This window comes from Anas acuta, chromosome 10, assembly GCF_963932015.1.
Source record: "Anas acuta chromosome 10, bAnaAcu1.1, whole genome shotgun sequence".
In the NCBI taxonomy this organism is placed as follows: Eukaryota; Metazoa; Chordata; class Aves; order Anseriformes; family Anatidae; genus Anas; species Anas acuta.
In genome coordinates, this window is record NC_088988.1 from 5,941,483 (window position 1) to 5,961,937 (window position 20,455).

Genomic DNA, 20,455 nt, shown 5'->3' on the forward strand with positions numbered 1-20,455 from the left:
CTCACGTGAGAAGGCAGAAGCACCATAGAAGGAGCATCTCTCAGGACTTGCACCTGGATCTGTCCCCCAGACTTAAAGGCTCTATGCCTGGTGTGATAGAGTCACACTGCAAGGGTGCTCAGTGGGGCTCATGTGGCAGTTGTTGAATGCTTTTAGGGGTAAGGAGCTGAAGCATGAAGGCCTCAGCATCTGCTGAAGTCAAGGAGGATTTGTACCAGCAGAAATAGGCTTTGGTTTCTCGTCATGCAGGAAGCCGTTGGTGGAGTAGGAATTTAACAAGTTCACAACTTAACGAGTCCCAGCCTAGTGTCTGGACTACCAGAATAGATTTTTTTTTTTTTTTTTCTCAAATACCCCCAAAACACAACTTGCTTTTGTCAAATTTCTGTCTCTCTATACCCAGTGTCAGCCTCAGCTTAACAATGAAAGTAGTCCCAGAAAACTTCTCACAAATAAGCAACCTATTCTCCCTGTTATGAAAGCAACCTCCTACTGTCTTGTATATTAATTCTATGCCCGCAGGGGACTGTAGAGGTTAAATCTTCTCTGCCTGGCATGGTAATTTTCATTGCTTTCATTTTTTGGAAATTTCTCCAAGTTTCTGAAAGGCTTAGTGCAAGCTACGAAGGCTCCACCTCTTTCTTGGCCCTGTAACCCATGAGCAGTTCAGCTGAGGCGAGGGGATTTGAGTATAATGATTTGGAAAAGTTGTGAGTATAAATAGAAAGGAATTTGAGATGTTTTTCCCCTCGGTAATTCAACACTCAATAGCTTCCCCTTCCACCCAGCACATAAGGTGCTGTACCAAAACGGTGGAAAGAATTCACGGAGCTTCAGATCAAGGAAGTTCATAAGCCAGTGGGTTTCTCTCTTGCTTGCCTTTTTTTTTTTTTTTTTTTTTTTTCTTAAATCTGATAATACCATCTGCCCTAGGGAAAACCACAGCCAGAGCCTGTGTGGAGGAGCTTACAGATTTTCACCAGATTCCCTTGTCAGGAACATTTCCTCATCTTTGCCCCAGCTGGTCAGGACAGCCCTCAGGAGCCTGGAATGAGCACTCAGCCCAGGTTTTTCCCTTTCATTTTCCTCTCTTCTCTTCCTACTAGCACGTACCACTGAAAACACACATTCAGTCTGCTCTGAGCTTGAACCTCAGCTTTCCTCCACCTTCTCCATCTGATGGGTGTACCAGGGTTGCAGCACATCTCAGCCCCAGCACTGTCAAGCCCTGGAACAGGCATCCTGAGCTCAGAGGCTGGATCTGGGCAGTGTGGCAGCACCAGTCTTGCTCTGAGGTGCCTTTTGGGTTCCTTTCTTCTCCATTGTCATCTTCGTCTTCTTTTAGTGTCTCTGCATAAAACCCTACACACAAATACAATGTAAACCTTAAAGAACCTCACTTTCATAAATGTCAGCTCTTAGCAGTATCAGTGCAAACCCTCCGCAGCCCCTCAGCATGGTGATGGGGCTCTGTTGTGCACTCTGTCCCCAAAGACTGATTGAAAGAAAGTCAAACCAGCCCCCCATGTAGCTCTGCAGTTGCACCTGACCTGGGCATAGATGAAGGGCAATCACAGGAAGTATTGGTGTGCTTTCATTGCTGGGCATTTGATGTATGGTTTCATTTCTGTGTCTCTGTTTCATTGTGAACCATGATATTAGGGCATGCAGATTTACAAATCAGGCCCCTGCAATATTGTTTAAAGAACCCTCAATGATTTCTGTAAAAACCTGAGTAAGTATTTGTTATATTTAGAGGCAATTCTGCTCATTGTCTCTTCATACAAGTAAGCTTTTCACTGACCTAGATTTTGCTATTTCATTTTCCATTTGCTGTTCCACATTACATTGCATGGAAGCAAAGCCTTTTGTCTTTTTGTGCTCTCTTGCACTTGCTATTTCGTCCACCGGCCAAAATCACACTCACTGGCCTGTGATGGCGCCACCATCTTCACTGTAAATGTTTGTATCATTGAGGATCCTGGCTTCAAACTAGAACTAAAGAGCTGTTGTAGAATAACCCTTGGGCTGAACAGACCTGGAGGACTAGCCAGCAGCAGAAGAGCATGCAAAAGGAAAATGTTGACGTGTTTTCCTGCAGTAGCAATTTGTGGAGAGAAAAGGAACGTGGGACAGAGTCAGAAACTGGCTTTCTTTCAGTTGAAAGGATTTGTCCTCTCCCTGGACATATATTACAACTATCACTAAAGACAGTAAACTGCACCGTGGTTTTAATTCTGCTCTCAGTTTTAACATGTCATTAAAGAGATACCTGTATTGACAGGAAGAGTTGTAATGCTTTTGGGGAGTTATTATTATCGTATTACATAATGAGGGTGTTTATTGCTGTAGTGCCTTAGGGCCGAATTTATAAACATTGTGGATGGATTACATGGGTATTATGCTGTGCATAAGCATTTTGCTCCCTGCTCATGGTGAAATCCTGTGAACTGGACAATGTAAACAAATTAACATTATCAGGGAAAACCTGTTTTTTAAGTCAACTTTCCCTGCAGACTCTGCTTGTCCAAAGGACACTTACTCAAACTCTACACCTCTTGTGTCTCCACTGTGCTCAAAAATGTTTTCACTAACACACATTAACCCAAACCAATTCCTTCAAAAAAATAAATAAATAAAAGGAGGCATGTTTAAAAATGCATTTGATCCGACTAGCTAGCATATTTTTAAACACGGTGGTGTTATGTTTAACAGCGTGTTAGCATATGTCACTCCACTCGTTCCCACAAAGCACTGACAAGAGTGCCCTCGCTGCTCAGCAGAGTCTGTGGCAGGGACCAGGACCCCTGATCTGGCTCCTCCAAATACAGCGCCCACTTTGCCCAGAGAAGCTGTGGATGCCCCATACCTGGAGGTGTTCAAGACCAGGCTGGATGGGGCTTTGGGAAACCTGGTTTGGTGGGAGGTGTCCCTGCCAAGGGCAGGGGGTTCTAACTGAGTGATCTTTATGGTCCCTTCCAGCCCAAGCCATTCTGGGATTCTGTGTTTCTGTCAGTGGGGAAAGGGCAGAGGAGGTGGCTTAGCTGGGATGGAGCTGAAGAGGTTTTTGCTGGTAGTGTCAGATCTGGACTGTGCTATGGAGAGTTAGCAGAGAGAATCACAGAGGAGACAATGGACTGAGGCACACTGAGGTGGGAAGCTGGGCAACTTCTGGCATGACCCTCCTGGGGAGGCTGAAAGAGCCCCCTGGGCATTTACAGAGCTTTACGTTGCCATCTCCAAACCAGTGCTGGCAGGGCTGGTGTCCCAGTGTCCCACTGCTGTGGCTTCTTGGTGAGGCACCCCTGTCAGACAGACCCAGCCCTTCTGCTTCCCCCCCCTCCCGGGAGCCTGGCAACCTGCCCTTTTCTCTTGGTGGTGAGTAAAGGCATGAATGACTCCCACGTGTTCTGGGACAGTGTCAGCAGGATCAATAGACATACCTAACATAGGCAGTGTCCCAAAATAGGCCCTGAGTCCCGCCAGCATCTTGCCCATGTCCTTAACTTCCATGTCCTGGATGCAAACACCTGACAACCCCGCGGGACAGAAGAGTCTTTCCATTCACTTCAGCAGGCTCACAATTTCATTCTGCACTACAGTCCCACCAGTTCTAAAGGGACTGTCCACAGTTGCACCCTTTGCGAGTCAGAAGCTGTGCTTTGTATTTTTAGCAGTTACCTAATGGTCTTGAAGGGAAAGCATACATTTTTCCCTTGCTCCAAGGGCATGGTCAGACACGTTGCTCTGCCTGCAGCTGCTCATGGTCAAGTTGTTATGGGCCCTGGACCATTTCAGTCAGGTGCTGCACCTCCCTGCATCCAGGGCTACGGTCAGAGAGGTGGATGCAGCTAATTTCTCCCTGGGAGACCAGCTCCCAGCCCTTTGCTCATGCAAACCATGAAGGAGCCCACCAAAATGAGCAGCTGGAGTGATATGCTCCCTCCCTGGTGTGGGCTGAGGAGCAATTTCACCCTCTGGGCTCAGAGAGTAGGCTTTGCTGCTGAATGTAATTAACAGCATCTGAATTTGGTGCAGTGGGATCTAAACCATCCCTGACAGAGTGGGGTGATTGGCATTAGATCCTTTGATTTCTCCAGAGGCATCATAATATTTTAAACTTATTATTAATTACAAATGTATTAATCTCTGAATAGTATTAACAGTAGTTCCAAATATTATAATTTCATACTATCTGAACCCACTGGGAAAAAAAGTCGCTTTGGATGAACTGAACAACTTTATAGACAGTGTGCTTTATAACCAGATGGATTTTCCCCAGTTAGTCCCATTTAGTCTAATATTGGGGGAAGATTAAAGATACTGAATCAATGGCTGTAAAAGCTCACATTAAAATTTTGCAGTAAATGAGAAGAGGAAAATTTCATTAGGGGCATAAATTGTAGCAACTGAAATGCATACAACTTATTTTTAGTATTATACTGACAGTCACCCTTGAAAATCTTTTTTTTTCTTTTTTTCCAAAATGTTTTCTTTTCTCAGATAGAAAAATAAATAAATAAATAAAATGACCTCTAATATTTTGAAATATAGAACTAATTACAGTAGGGAGTGATCCTGATCTCACTGAAGTCAACTGCGGCATTCTTTATGACATTGCAGGATTGTGCTGCTATTAAGAAATAATAAGGAAATGAGATACTTTAAAGAGAGGGTTTTAAAATGAACTGGCTCAGTTGCCCCTTTTGTAAAAATACCTTAGAGCCACTTTTATCAAGTCAAAAGGTTCATTGAAAAGAGAGAAATTAAAAGATGCCGCTCATGGAGCCTGGCAAAACATGAAGTTCGCAATAAATATCTCCCCAATCCAATTATAACATTCAAATCAAGGAGAAAAAAAAATCATGAAATATAATGAAAGCTTTCTTTCTACTGAAAAAGTATACTTCATGTGTCCAGACCTAAGGGAATTTCCAAGTCAGCATTATAGTGGGGAAAAATGTAATGTAAATGAGAGTGAAATAATCAAATTTTTCTGGTGGAAATAAGTGCGGCTGTTTGATGTAATTTTGACACACAGCATAATTTCAGCATCAACACTGAAGTTTAAAGGATCAGTGTGTCTTCATGAGATTTATATACAGAAAAGCCGTTCAACGGGAAAATCTAAATCAGACTTCAGTATGCACATTGGGCCCCACTAAGATCGAAAGCCTTGCATTATATTAGTTGCAAATAGAAAGATAGAGATGACCCTTTTTCAATAATTTCTAGGCACCCTTTCCACTTGAAAATCCAGCATGATTACGGTATATAAATCACAAGAAATGTGGGAATGTTTTCATGCTCACAAAATCAAACATTTGTTTTATGCCTCTAACTCCAGCTAAGCCATTTACAGATGCACACAGTTTTCTGCAGTGAGTTACACAAGACTCATGTGCCCATGTTTATTGCAGATGTCATTTTTAATATCACAGGGATATATTCCAAACAATTAAAACAATTAAAACAGGGCATGTCTTTGGCATTTTACTAAATCTTGTAGCCTGCATGAAATACATTTGTAAATTTGGGTTCATTTCCAAATCAAGACAGATTCACACACCCTCACAGCCAGACCCAGCACGAGAACCAACAATTAAATGAAGCCTGAGATCCAGTCCAAAGGAGGCATATACTCAATTTAATTTTTAAATAGCTTAATTAATAGTTTGAGCAAAGAAGTGAAAATGGATCAAACTATGTAAACATTGGTTAGAAAAATACACTCTCCAGCCAAAGCAGTGGAGAAGTGCTTTTAAGAAGAATGGTCTTTAAATTTAATTTAAACCTGGTTTTCTAACTTTGGTGAAAGCCCAGTTCAGACAAGGCTCAAGCCTCTTTTACACCACATAGAATTACTGAGGTTTGCTGAGAGTTTATTTATCCAAGGCTGTTTCACTCTGCAGTCATCATTTTCTCTCTGCTGTCAGCATGTTGTTACCTTTTGGCAGCTCAGAATTCACTGAGAGCCTCAGAATGTTTTGAAGTGGAGTTTAATCGCCAATGGGAGCTGTACGAATGCTACAAAACATTGTTCACAAATATTTACCGGAATTTTGAAATGAATTGGGGTAGACTCCACTATTGCACTTCTCATGTTTGCTTTCTGCAAACATTCAGGTTCAAGTTCTTATTGACATGGCTGTGATGGATGGCAACCCTTACATAAGTCCCAAGGCCAGGAGCGTGCTTCGGTGCCGGAGCAATAGGGGAGGAGAAACAACACCACGTGCCTTATCCGGCCAGTGAGTGCTCACAAGCAGCCCTTAAATAATGGAAGGAAACAGTTCCTGATTTGTTGGTAGTTCCTGAATTCCAGAGGGGCAAAATGACAAAACTCAGAAAACTTGTCTCTTTGTTCCGGAGAATGTCTATATACAGAGAACAGGGCTTTCCTTCCTCAAAAAGTATTCTTAGAAAAAAACCTGTTGGTTCTTAAGCTTAAATGAAACAAGAGTAAAACAATTTGAAAGAGGTTGAGAATGTCATTTTTAAGAACACTTTTATTTATTGTGCAGTATATTTATGCAACTATATAAACTGTAGTTTGAAGTTCCTGCTTCTGTGAGGACAGTGAACTGGCTGCAAATTTCCTGCTTTACAGTTAACTTCCAAGATCTTAACTGTTTGGTTAAAACAGCTGAACATTTTCATTTGTTTTTCTTTCTTGGTTTGCTTTAATCTGATTATATTAATAAAAAAGTAGAACAATGAAGAAAAATTGTGAATGAAAATATGAATATGGGGTCCCATTTGGTGTTACCACTCATCACTTCAGGAAACTGTCTCTAACATCTACTCCATCAGCAGTTCTTACTGGTATGATAAACTTTGCGAGTTTGTGCCTAAATTTTGGCCTAGTTGCATCACATGAAGTCAGGTTTTGGTGAGGATATCTACTGTTGGTGGCTTTTTGCGGAGTTCATGGTTGGTCACTGTGACACTGGTCACTATTTTAGCCTCCCTGATGCTTCCATTTAAAGGCCAACATACTCTGTGGAATTAATACCAGCTGGTTCTTCTCACCACCTGCAGAACATCTGCAGAAACCGTGAAATATATAAAAATCTTTACAATGAAGAACTTTTTTTTTTTTTTCTGATAACATTCAGGGAAACCAAACAACCATCTTTTATGTCAGAGCTGGAGCTAGCTAGCTAGCTAGATAAAAAAAGTTATTTAGCTAGCTAGTTAGTTAGAGGCCCCTTTTCAGCAAGGTTTAAGGAACAGAGATGTGGTGTGGTAGGGGAATTTGGGTAGTCCTTGTGCTCCTTGTAGTGTATTGATGTGTATTGATTGTGATGCTCAGGAAACTCTAATGCCATGGAAGTCAAAGGTAACTCTGACTGCAGCAGAGCTAGCATTTCTCTTTATATCCTCTTCAGACCATAGCTATCTTTCACTGTTGTTAGTATATTCAGAAGAGATGCAAATACACAATGGGAGATTACATCCTTTTCTTGGGAAACAAGCAAACATTTGGGGTTGTAGAAGGGCCCAGATGAACTGGTCTTCTGCAGCTTGTCCATGAAGTTAGACATGTCAAAGGACTCTCTGCTAGGCAAAAGGAAGATGTAGGAGAGGATTTTATAAATTGCAGTTGGGCAATTAATGTTAACCATCAATATCAGAATGGCTTAGATTGCATGATTAACTAGTAAGAGTTTTGAGCTGGCTGGTAATTTTAGATTAAATAGCCAGGCAGCCAGTGACTTGAATATTGATGAATATCCTGTGTTTTATTAATATGCATTCTCTATAAATTAGAGGCTTAGTACACAAAGAAGAAACCTAATGCTCTTGCTATTTTTCATTGCCACAGGTAGAGCTGAATAATTCATAGCAATTAATTTATTTCACTGATTTAGCCTTTTTGTGTGCAGGGGGAGGGGGTGAGCACAAGTAGTCTGCAGGTAATTTTTTTCACATTTATTTATTATAAATAACTCACCAAATACATTTATATTAAATTGAAGAAAATGGGAGGAACTTGGGCAGAACTGTAAGCAATCCACCAGTCATTACAAGAAACCAAATGAATTTTAAATTGCAAAAAAGCACAGCTAATTGCAAATACCACCCAGTAAGGATCAGACTCCTGTCGATCTGTATTGATTGGTGCAATACTGGTTGCATTATGTGTTTCTGCTCCTTATTTGATTGATTGTAATTCTTTAGGACTGAGATTTTCTTACAAATATGTTTATATGTGCAGAATTTTCCATCTGTAACTAGTCACTAACACATTTTAAATGGAATGAGTAAAATGCTGCTCCTTTTGAAAGCAAGGGAAGCTTTACCATTGACTTTGGAAGATCTAGGATTTCATGTCCTGATGAAAATGTTCTTGAAAATCCCTTTTGTGCAAATAGAGCAATAATACATCCAACACAAATTACATTTAGTATTTACACAAAGCTTCACAATATCGAAAGACATTTATTTATTTATTTATTCATTTATTTTGGGCAGGGGTGATGGTGCAACTCTAAGTCTGAAATATGAAACGTTGCAGCACAGAGATCATTTTCCAAGCCTGTGACTCGGTGTGGCTGTACCCATGTTTCAGTATCACACTATCATACCAGAGCTGGTAATATCCAAAAACATATGTGAAGGAGAAGAAGGCTGTATGATAGCTGCTTCACCCTTTTGCTGGTTCTTACAACACACTGTATAGCAATGAGAGTTGCGTAGAGATCAATAAATCATTGCCTCATTACACTCCTTCTGTAAGTTTGTTTAGGGCACCTACTCTACCACCAGCTCCAGAGGATTATTTGTTCTTCCCAGAAATTCCCCTCAGATATATACTTCTGTTTCGATTTGCAGAGAAAAAAAAAAATCTCCATGTCTTATTTTCAAAATAATTTCTTAATGCACGTAGCAATTTACATTACAGAACCACCTAAGAAAATGAATCAGCAATGTCTGGAGATACTTTTAATTTGTAGGTAGATGATTTTGTCAAGAGGAGGCAAGAGGTTAAAGAAGGTTTTCACGTTTTTGTTACTTGCCAACCTGAAGTATTAGCAAATGAAGCGTGGTCTTCCTTCACTCCTTTCTTCCTTCTCTTCTTGACTGCCTGCCTTTTCCTCTCCTTCCCTTCTTCCTCTCTTCTGTACACAGAATCTTCTGAGCCCTTGACTAACCAGATTTTGGTGAATTTTTCAAATCTGTAAAGGAAACCTAAGTATCTCCATTAAAAAATAGTGTGAGGTCCTCATTCACTTCAATGACTTTAGCTAACCCTAGTCTACCACTTGTGCAGGAAGACACCAGCCTGATAGAACAAGAATTGTTGACACCTGGTTTTGATTTAAGCAGACACTCTTAGGAAAAAAAAAAAAAAAAGAAAAAAAAAGTGTTCATTAGTTCTGCTAATTTACTGACAAGAAGCAGTATTCATCTTTGCTCATTTTGATAAAGCACTATTTATTTAGCATTGCACCAAGCAATGCTGAAATAATCCAGATTATACCTGCAATGAATTTGAACGGCTGGAGCTGAGATTTTAGAAAGCAGGTGTGTACGCTGCAGTGAGGTTGGGTTTTGCTGCAGTGTGACAATGTGATCTAGGATCTGATCCAGGCTCCTTGGAAATCAATGGAAATTCTACCCTTGACTTTAGTGGGCTTTGTGTCCAGTTCCAGTTGTGGCAATAAAATGACTCTAATTGTGGGGGAAGAATATTCTGGCTTAAAAGATCCAGCATTTTGAATTGATAGTTTTGTTTGTTGACTTCATCTGAATGTTTTTCACACATGCCTTGCTCAGGTGTCCTCTCCTAGTAAGTGGTCCCTTGAAATATGATAGATTTTCGTTTTGTGACCACAGTGAAATTTTGTAGATATTCTGATGTGAAACTCAAAATCATTTTAACTTTGCTCAAAATGTGACCTGTCTTTGCAAAGAGCTCCCTGAGCTCTCTGAACCTTTCAGCAAAATTGGATGTGTTCAAAGGCATAATGAAACACAAAACTAAGTCCGTTTTGTGTAATCTGGGGTTTCATTTTGCATACTTGTGTTTCACTGAATCTCAGAGACCTAGATATAATTTTTATTTGATCTTAAACTCTTACAAAGGACTTAGGAATAGAAGATGTGCTGAAGGCAGGAGCAGAAAAGACTTTTTCCAACACCCACTGCAATTTGAGCCCCCCATAAACATTTAGGACTCAGCAAGAATTGTACCCAACTCTATTTGAAGGTGGTACAATTGTGACCTTCTACATTGATTAAAGAAGTCACATTGATTGACTTTGAAGGGAGCCACATCCACCCTTCTTCTGCCAAAAAGGCAGTGGCTGCAATGTGAAGCCTCAGGAGTGGGGCTTTGCTCCTCCAAGTACATGGAAAACATCCAAGGGTAACTGGATAATGCAGATAATGGGACAGGGTTTTTCCCCTCCTCTCCCTCAAATACCATATAGCTAGATATTAGGTGTCCAGAATCAGGCCTTAGAAGACTTTTCTCTGACAGCAATTTAAAAGATGAAATAGCTAAGGAAATGAGCTTTTTTTTATAGGTTACATAGGATGTTCAGTGGTTAAGAGTGTTGAAAAGGACTAGTAATTTTGACTCTGTAAGAAACTTGGATGGGGAGAGGGGGATGACTCTGCAAAGACTGGCATGAAGAGCCCAGTGGAAGGAATGGTGTTGGGGGAAGAGAATGGTACCCCTCTGGCAAACCCACCCCTGGTGATTATATATGCTACCACTTTGGTGTGTCTTGTTTGAGAGGTGTTAAGAAGACACAATTTTCCAAAGATACAAAGATTTTCCAAAGATATCTTAACAATATCTGGCACCTTTAAAGCACTTTGGGTTGCCACTGAGAAATACTGGCATCCAAAATTGCCACTTTTGAAAATCTAGGCCGTTGAACCTGATATGAACTATCAGAAACCAGAGACAAGGAAGCATTTATGTTGGTGGATGTGTAGTGGCTTGAAAACTACAAATCAAAATAATTCACCCTTTTATGTGTAAATCTCTTTATCTTTGATATAGGAATTGAAAAGCTTTCTAGTTTCCTTGTAGCTTCCGTAAGTAAGCAGCATGCTACTGTACCCTCCAGAATGCTATTTAAGCATTATTTAAAGTGCAGACCTGTTAAGGTCAAGAAAGCTCATCTGTATGCTAAAACTGAACAGACCGAACCTTACACCTAAAGCCAGCAAACAAGGAGGTCTTGAGTTCCACCATTCCCTCCTGACAAGGATACAGTGTGACAAATGGTGAAGCACCAGAAGATCAAAGCTCTTTTTCAGGGAGAACAATAAATTTGGAGACAGAAAGCCACCAAGTCCTGGTGCAGGTTTCTGCTGCTTGAGAGCAGTCTTCCTTGAAGCTGATGCTGCCAGCCCATTCCAAAGGGATGGGGCAGAAACTGCAAGCTGGCATGAATAGCATCAGGAAATTTTGGTTCTGCATGGTGAAAGGAAACTTTTCCCTGCACACATGGAAGGACAATGTGGTGTGTTTTGCTCATATTCCAGAGTCACTTGCTTCTGTCCGAGGGCCTTAATCCAGATCCTGTTGAAGTCAATAGCTGTCCTGTCTTTCTGAAGGATTATGCCCCTAAATAGCTGCTTTAGGAAGTGTACTTTGCTTGGTGATAACACAAAGCAGAGGGTGGATGATTAACACCAATTAGGGTTATTTACGCGAACCTTGAAAACAATAGTCCATAAATCATTTGTCTTATCAACTGCAGTTCCTCCTGTGTAATTTGGTCATCAATGGGCAAACTGTGGGTTTCAGTGTTCTTTAAGTAGAGCTCCAGCTGATGTTAGCTGAAGATTGGAATTGTTGAAGGTACAATATGAGTTCATAAATAGCAGAGTGTTCAAAAACCCTTCTGGTAGTTTTCAGCATATTTATTTTATTAATTCCCTCCAGTTTTTCCCCAGATATTTAAATATATTCAGGGTTGCTGGAAGTAGCCTTCTTCTCTTGCTTACAAATAAGCGGTGTCTGTACTAGCATTTTGGTTTGAAGCAATAGTGTGGTTTTGCAGTAAGCCCCTGGTTATCTCCACTTTTGGGACACTAGTCCAGCTTCAGAACAGCTCTGGTACACACAGAGGAGATCCAACAGGGAGCTCTCTTCAAAAACAAATCAGAACTTGGTGGGACATTCAGCTCTGATCCAAAGGGTGACCCATACTACCATGAAGTTCTCCAGGGTGTATGTAACACTGATTTGCAAGAGAAAGGCTGTCAAACCTCTCAGAGCTCCCATGCCAACCTAGAGTAGAGCTTGTGCTACAAAGAGGATCAAATGCTTTATGTGATGCTCTTTTTGTTGGTGTCTGGCAGTTCTTGCGGCTGCTACTTCTCTTTCTTCCACCAAGACTTCTCTTGGTTCATTATCCTTTCTATTTATTAACTATACCATCTTCTGTAGCTGTTCCTTCTTGTTGCTCTCCTTTCTTCTACATTATCACCTTTTGTGATCCCTTTTCCAATTTCCAACCTTAGTCTCCCAGAAGACCTGGAGTGGTGACGTCTGGACCCAGAGGAGATCACACTGCTTATAAATCTGCACCATGAGGAGGCCAAAAGTATCTTCAGCAGCAGGAGGTAAGCCAGGACTGCTGGTGGGTATGAGGACCAGAGAACAATGCCACGTATGTTCATGAAGAAGAAGGTGGCATTCTTGAGGACAGAGACTTTGGGGCAGCATCACAGTCCTCCACTGGAAGCTTGAAGAGATCTTCAGGTGGGAACAAACCACCCAGCCGTCTGCTTGTTGGGTTTAGCCCATGGACCTCTGGGGTCTGCACGCCAGAGACTGAAAACTCTTGATTTATCCTAAATTTCCTCTTTGTGGACTTCTGATGTGATAGGAATGGCACCAAAAATTCAATGTATCTGCTTTGCCATAACTTTTTCAGCCTGCTAACTTTCCCAGGACTGCATTCCATTCAAATTGCTGGAACTTAATTACATGAGGTTTAATTTCAGTTGCTTGGCCAGCTTTAAAAATATATATTCAAATTTGAACCACAAGGGCAGAATTTGGGGAGCCTCTTTGTCCTTTCACTTTGTGTTAGTGTAAATGAAGAAACTATGCCTGTGAATCCCTACTTTATTACACCTATCCCAAGTCAGTCTCACTTCTGGTGAGACTTCCCAGACTCTCAGCAATGTAAGGGGGGGCATGAACTACCCCTTATGCTATATGCTTTTGAAACTGTGCAAACAAAAGATGTTTGTCTCCTGCTTACACATTTTACTGTAAATAAAACATGTTGAGACTAGATATGGAGTTACACTGAATTTACACCACATAAAAATTTGTATTGTCATTTTATATAGAAATGCTGTGCTGTCTGTATGTGTGTTGAGTAGATCGTGCAGTGTTTAATTACAACACAAAAGAACAAGGAGGGAGAACTGAAGGAAGGGGATGAAGGAGACAGAAGGCAAAAAGACACAGAAGTAATGGTGGAGTTGGAGGTTAATACTAGTTATTGGAGCATTACCTGAGAATTCCTCTTTTTACAGCTTATTATCTCTCTGACCTCTCCTTTTCATTATCATATGCTGCTCAGGTGATCAATAATAAAAGGCCTCCCAATTTCATTGCATTTGCTTGCTTTGTCTAGAAGTGTTTGCATCAGTTTGCTTCCCTCCCTAAGATCTTATTTCTGCTAGGGTACTAAGACTTTACTTTTCTGCTGGGGTTGACTTGTTCTTCTGGGATATCCATGTCATTTAGCTAGCAAGAGTCCCACAGCAATTCATCAAGTAACACTTCCATCTATCACATTAGGATGATCAAGAATACTTTGCAGCTGATGTGCAAACACTGCTGTATATCTGGAGTTGGGAATCCAACTCAGGAGATAAAAAAAAAAAACACTCCAAAGAGCCAACAAAAGAGTTGTGTTTTTATTTTTTTAAAAACACCCAAACCAGCTAGTGGATTATCCTTAATGCTTTGGCAGCATGCCCCTTCCTTCTACTGCAGAATTTCTAGCCTGGCTTTGCAGCCTTAATTTTAATAATTTGCAAGACTGCACCTCTGTTTTTAGGGTGGCCGTGCAGGAGACAGCTCCTTGCTGGGGCTGCTGCTGTTTCTAAGAGCTCCCTGTCCTGTCTTCAAGGTCTGATGGTTCAGTTTCTTCTGTTTGAGAGAGGAGAGGAAATGACCTTCACCCAGCTGAGCGAGGAACAACAGGAAACCCTCGTGGTTCGAAGCTCCGGCCATTTCCCACCCCCAAGGATCCGGCACTCAGAGATGGTTTTGACAGACTGTCAAGGTTTAGCTGCTACAAATATATTAGCAAAGTACGTTGATGATTCATGGCAAAGTGGTGTACACTGATTTAAGTGATGGGCTGGTCATTCTGTAATGGATTTGAAAATTCCCGATCAGATTGTACTTAGTTTTGTCAAGCAGGAAGCTGGCAGGCTGTGTTTTAATCAACTGATAGCATCTCTTGGCAAATTGGCATCCAGCTAGTGAACGGGTGAACTTTGAGAGCACTTCCCAAAGACCAGTTGGCTGAGCAGCAGACAGCAACCTCCACTTAGATCTTCCAGGTTTACTTCCTTGTTTTTTTGTTGAGCAGGTTTCTTTCCCAGGTGACAATTCCATCTGGAAGTGCAGAATGATGCAGCACGTACAGATCTTCTGTTGCTCTTTTGCAAGTTTTGGAGGGGAAATGAAATGAGGCACAATACATTTGCTCAGTCTTCCAGGAACATATGTGAAAACAACCTCCTGGATTTAGCACAAAATCCCAGAAGCGTGCAAATTCAAAGATTCGATGTTGGCGCATGTTTTTGAGTGCTCTCTTTCCAAAAGTGCTGTAAACCTATGACACAGGGTCACACCAGGTGAGACAAAGCCTTTTCCCCTTCAAGTCAGGCTGCTCCATGACCTGTTATCCCACTTTATCCCCTAAGCAGCACCTTGTGTTCTGACCTGTGCTGACATCAAGAATGGTTTCCTTTGCTGATGAAAACCATCAGCCTCTTTATTGCTCCTGGGAAAGACAGCTCCAGTTGATCTTCTTAGCAGTGCAAACCCTCAGGTGCCATAGCTACCCTAAATAATTTCCTCCTCAGGATTTATGTGCTATCACAATTATTGAGCTATGCAGCCATCTACGCCCACATAGCTGTATTCGAGCACAGAGTCAAACCTGGGGAGTTGGTTTGTTGTGCCTAGCTCCTGTAGAGTAGTTGCTGTGCTTAGCAACCCACCTCCAATGTAAATATATCTGCTACTCTCAAGAGCAGGCTTGGAAAAGCACCAGAAGGGATCACTCCCCCATAAGGATTTTTTTCAGCATTGCAGAGCTGTGAAGACTTTCAGGGAGAAATCCTGCTCCCAGTTATCTTCCCATTCTGAGAGCTCAGGGTTTCACCCCAGGCTGATGGAGCTCTGGTGCAACTTGCTGTCATGAACCTCCTTTAAAGACTGGTCCCGTGGGAGCTGCACTTGAGCACTGCAGCCACAGAGGGACAAGCAGAGCAGCCACCCACGCAGGGAGCCATCAACTCTGGCTTTGTGCAAGGGTCCCTTGGCACCTCCAAAACAGCGCAGGGCTGCTCCAGGGAAAAGCTCAGTGGGCTGAAAGATGACTGTATGATTCTGCTCATTCAAAATTGGCCAGACATCGGGGGCCCTCAGAAGTCAGTGGTGATTGTTAGGAGGTAAAGTAGTCACATTCACAGAAAGTAATAAAAAAGTGAGGTATAAGTAAAACTGGGAAATTGCACTCTTGAAAGGGTGAATCCGGTGTGAGGGAGAAGGTGTGAAATGTAAGGGCCAGACACTGGTTAGTGTGGCTGAATGGAAGATACAATAAAGATTAATAATCAGCCTTATAATTTAAGTAGAAATGTTAAATTCCGTCTTTGTTATCATCTGCTGTCAATTACATGAAAATCAGAGAAACTGAAACAGATCATTGTCTCTGGCATCACATCCACCTGAATACTTCACCAGACAACACCACCCAATGCAAGAACTGACATTAGGGTTTCCAGTGCCAGAGTTACCAAAAGGATATGTAAAAGCAAGGATAAAAAAGATCATGTCTTCTCTCCCTGGACTGGAGAGCACAGGATTTCCACAAGGTGGTTTTATGTGGAAATATACCTATTTGTGTGTTTTACAGATTACAATATAAATATATCTTACAGACATATTCAATAATTTAATCTTAAAACAATATAATTTTCTGTGAAATTTATCATAAAACATTAGTAAGTGGAAGAATCCCCCTGACAGATGTGAAGAGCCTAAATCTTGACTTTCCCACCAATGTTTCTTGGATTTGGGTTCATTTATTACAATCTTTTCTCGGTTTTATAAAATCCCTACCAGTGGAATTATCTAATTTCTGAGAGCATCTCCAGGGACAGGAGGCCACGGTACAATATCTCACACTATATGCTATTCAGGCAACAATTCCTGAATCATAAAACCAATAGAAAGGGAATGGCACTTGAATAGCAGATTCCCCCTCCTTTTCCCTTTTCTGAGCTATTTTCCCCAGTACCACAGAAACTTGCTGGCAACTTGCTTAAACACCAGTTTCGATGCAGCAGAGATTGCAGCTTGCATAAATCTCAGTCTGCAAACCTGTTCCTTCAGTGGGGTCCTTTGAGTTAAAAGGAGTTTTCTGGAAGATGATCCTGTTGCTCTTGATATTATTTTGAAATTCAAATCTAAGGCCAAGACCCCAATCCCAGCTCATCCAGTTGACCGCAAAGACTGTAATCAATTTTATTTTATATGGTAAATCCATTCCAGATTACCACTCCTATTGCATATCTCTGCATGTAGGAAGCCTGCACTAAACTATCTGGCCTGATTAATACCCGGTTATGGTGACCACTTGCGACACAACTATGAGACAGGAAAATCATCCTGGACTTTCTAAACACTAAGTATGTTAGAAGAAAAGGAAAACATCAGGACTAAAACAGCTCTCACAATTTCTCATTTCCATTTATTAAAAATAAAAAATAAAAAAATCGTAATTGAGACTTAAAAAAGAAAGAAAGAAAAGCCCTCCATGACTTTAAGTGTAAAATCCATTTTAGTAGCAGGAAGCTGTTATATGGTTAGAGCAGTTATTTTTATTGTCTGTCTGGGTATAGTTTTTAACTGCAGGCACAGAATAAATCAATAGTGTCATAAAGCTACTCTCACCCTGTGCCCTTTCTAAAGGGACATTGTTCAGTGTCTGTGCTGGATGTGACACAGACTGCTGCTTTGATGCACAGAATTACACCTCGGCTGGTGTGCTAAGGGAGAGCTCTAAGTGCAATACATATTTAGCTATATCTCATCATCTGTATCATCCCAGAGACATCAGATGAAAAGTGAAATAAAACACACATAGGAAAATGCACAGAAATACTTCATGAAAAGAGAGTGGGCTATTCGAGCCATTATTTTGTGCATGGTATTTTCAATGAATTTGTCCATTCATAAATCTTCACAGGTGATATATTTCCAAGACTGTCCAAGAAGAGAAAGCTTCTAGTGACTTGTAAGATAGTCCCCATAGTTTAAACCTGACTGTAATCTGCTCCTTCATACAGGAGGACACAGCAGGATCTGACTGTAGGAAGCTGGAGCTAGATAAATTTGGCCTGGAAGTCTGCCTTTTTAATAGCAAGAGTAGTTAACGGCTGGAACAGTTGGCTTAGGAATGTGGCGGATTTAGCATTGCTTTCAGTCTCTAAATCAAGAGTGAGTGTCTTTCTAAAGATATGCAATAGCTTCGACAGAAGTTATGGCTTTGATGCTGAAAAGAGTGGGTGAAGTTCTTCAGCTGTGTTACATAGGAAACAAAACCAGATGATCGTGATCGTCCTTTCCAGCCACACTAATCCATTAAATCCTGGTTGGGGGCCTCACATGTTGGGGTTTAAAGCAGCCTGTTAGCTTTTCTGGATGGTTTCTGCAGGAAATACGTGTTCCAGAGCCAGGTCTGACAAACTCCATATAAATGTGTGTCCGGAATTGACACACTTTGTAATTTACAGCTCTTTAATCACGACCTCTGAATGCCACTCTAGACCTGTTCCCCCCTGCAGCTGAGCTCACTTTTTATGTCCTGTGCAGTGTGGGTTTTCCCTTGCAAAGCAGAGATGTGTTGGGGCTGAGCTAGGCTGAAATATTCCCCCCAGAACAGCCACCCATGACATGGACCATGGAGAAGGAAACTTTTACGGATCAAATTCTGAAGATATTTACTGTCAGCAATGAGGGCTGTCAAGTAAATCCACCGCTCCTTTCCTTGCTTTTGCATCGCAACTTCCTCAGGTTGGCACTTGTGACAAAGGCACGAAAGCTGTTCCTGTGCTGCAAGTGGGAGGTGGAGACAGAGACAATCTGTGCCCTGTCTGTGGGAATCGATGCCGAGACAGCTCTATTTTCACATCCAGTCACAAGCTGATCGCTATTACCTTGGTATTTGTTTAAAGGACGGCTATCGAGAGATGGAATTGGAGTTGGGATTTAGGAAGATTAAAGACAACAGCAGAAAAAACAATGCAAGTGGTTCCTAAAGGTAGCACAGCTCACGTGCAGCTTGGTGCTCAGGAGCAGAGACCGCAGGGTGTGCATGCTGCTTGGTGAGCCTGGAAGCTGCTGACTGCAAATAGGGTTCACCTCAGTAACCTAATCTTTGTTTTCCTTCTCTCTGCAAAATGCTTAGTGCTGGATTTTGATGTCTATAAATACTGATCCGGGTTTCCCTTCCTTTCCTCCCCACATTTTACTGAAAGCACAGACCTCACAGCCCTGCACTGGCTGCTGACTTGCTCCCTTTCCCTCTTCCCCATGTCCCCATCATGCGTGAGCTGGGTCATGGGCAGCCCTGCTGCTTCCCTGGGGTCCCTGGTTCTTGGGAAGGAGAACAACAAATATTTGGGAACCAAAGAGACCCCAGCAGGTACAAGAAATAGCTTAGAATAAAGCCCACACAAACTTCATGTATTCCCAAACTTTTTTTTTCTTTTTTTTTTTTCTCTCTTTTTTTTTTTTTAAAAAAAAGCCGGTGGCTGCCTGAATAGCAGCAAGCAGTGACAATAATAATAAATTACAGTAAATATCACACTGCCATTAGTGACAGCAAACCAAACCCACTGCTGTTCAGAAATGAATTGGAGAAAATATTTCTTAATCTCTTTTTGTGTTATTCAGCCAGCCATAATGATTTATAATACTCCAAAGAAGTTACTGTACGGAGTTGTTTCTTAATCATCTGTCTTAGCATCTTGCTATTATCTGCATGTGTCTGAGCTTCAGCGGTGGCTCCAGCACAGTTCTGTGCAGTGGTTTCACCAGGGACAAAACTATTGCTATGAGGGCTGAAATGGGAAAGCTGTGCTCAGCCTTCACTGAGCAGGGCCAGCCACTGGCAGCGCCTAGGATGGAGGTATTGCCCCAGACGCCGGCTGGTGTGAGCCTTGCTGGCTGTAAATAATCCACATTCAGTGCTGGTGGGGGTCTGGGAGCTGGGGTTCAGGGCTGGTGTGCATCGGAGCGACACCCTGCAGGTGGGAATGTCTGTGGGCACGCTCATTATCAGCACAGGAAAATAAAATGGTGGGGGATAAATTAAGCTGGGAACACAGTATCAATCGTGGCTGTCTTTGTCAACTTATTACCCAAGATTTATACGTGATGCAGTGAGGACTGCTCAGTGACACATTTTAATTTAATTAAATTTCCTGTTGGATTGATGTCTGATCAATCAATAATGTTAATGTTTTTGCAATTTAGAGATTAAAGCTTGGTTGAGCGGATATTGAAATACTCTCACATCCAGCTGCCTGGGAATATCTTCTTCTGCCTCTATTTCTCAGAAAACATTATTTGGGCTAGGATGCATCCTGGGGCTTGCATCAAGCCTGGAAGTTTTGCTTCTTCCTGGCAGTGGGTATGAAGCTGTGCAGCACTGTCACTCCTCAGAGAGACCAAATTGCATAGACAGCAAGATGTGGGTCTGTGCAAAATCCTCATCTCTCTGATGTTTGGTATGGAAGAAGTTTGAGGAATGGGGCATTGCCAGAATAATTCTTCCCTTTGCTCTACTCTCCTTGTTCTGCAAAGTGCCAGCACAGAGTTTGCACCTGGGCTTTGGAATCTAATGGCCACCAAGGCCATCTGTCCTCTCGCAGTCCCCTCCAGATTCCATTCGCTCTGGCCACCACAGCTTCTTGCAGCAATGCCCTGCCAGGCTGACTGCTACCTTCCAGGGGACAGCAGCATCCTGGCCTGGATCTGAATTCAACGCTTCTTGAAGCTTCATCGCCTGCCCAAATTTCTCGCGGATGAGCTAATTGCGCTCCACCCTCTTCAGGCTCTGAAGATAAAGAGATGCTGTAGCATGTCCACAGAACCGTTTTTTCTCCCACTGCCTTGTTTCATTTACTGCCTCAAATATTTTAGTAGTGAGGTCAG

At 41.8% G+C, this 20,455-nt stretch overlaps 1 protein-coding gene across 4 annotated transcripts in view; it reads left to right on the top strand.

Annotated features, from left to right (window-relative positions):
* The window catches only part of MAF (MAF bZIP transcription factor), a 177,064-nt gene that overhangs the window by 46,843 nt on the left and 109,766 nt on the right, over positions 1-20,455 (top strand). For 2 of the 4 annotated variants that reach the window (XR_011099836.1, XR_011099835.1), the window contains exon 4: positions 12,493-13,335. The exons of 1 other annotated variant lie outside the window; for it this stretch is intronic. The gene's annotated coding sequence lies outside the window, so the exon portion shown is untranslated. Of the gene's footprint in view, positions 1-12,490; positions 13,336-20,455 lie in introns of those variants that run through there. One more of the 4 variants, XM_068693235.1, reaches the window with a different exon arrangement.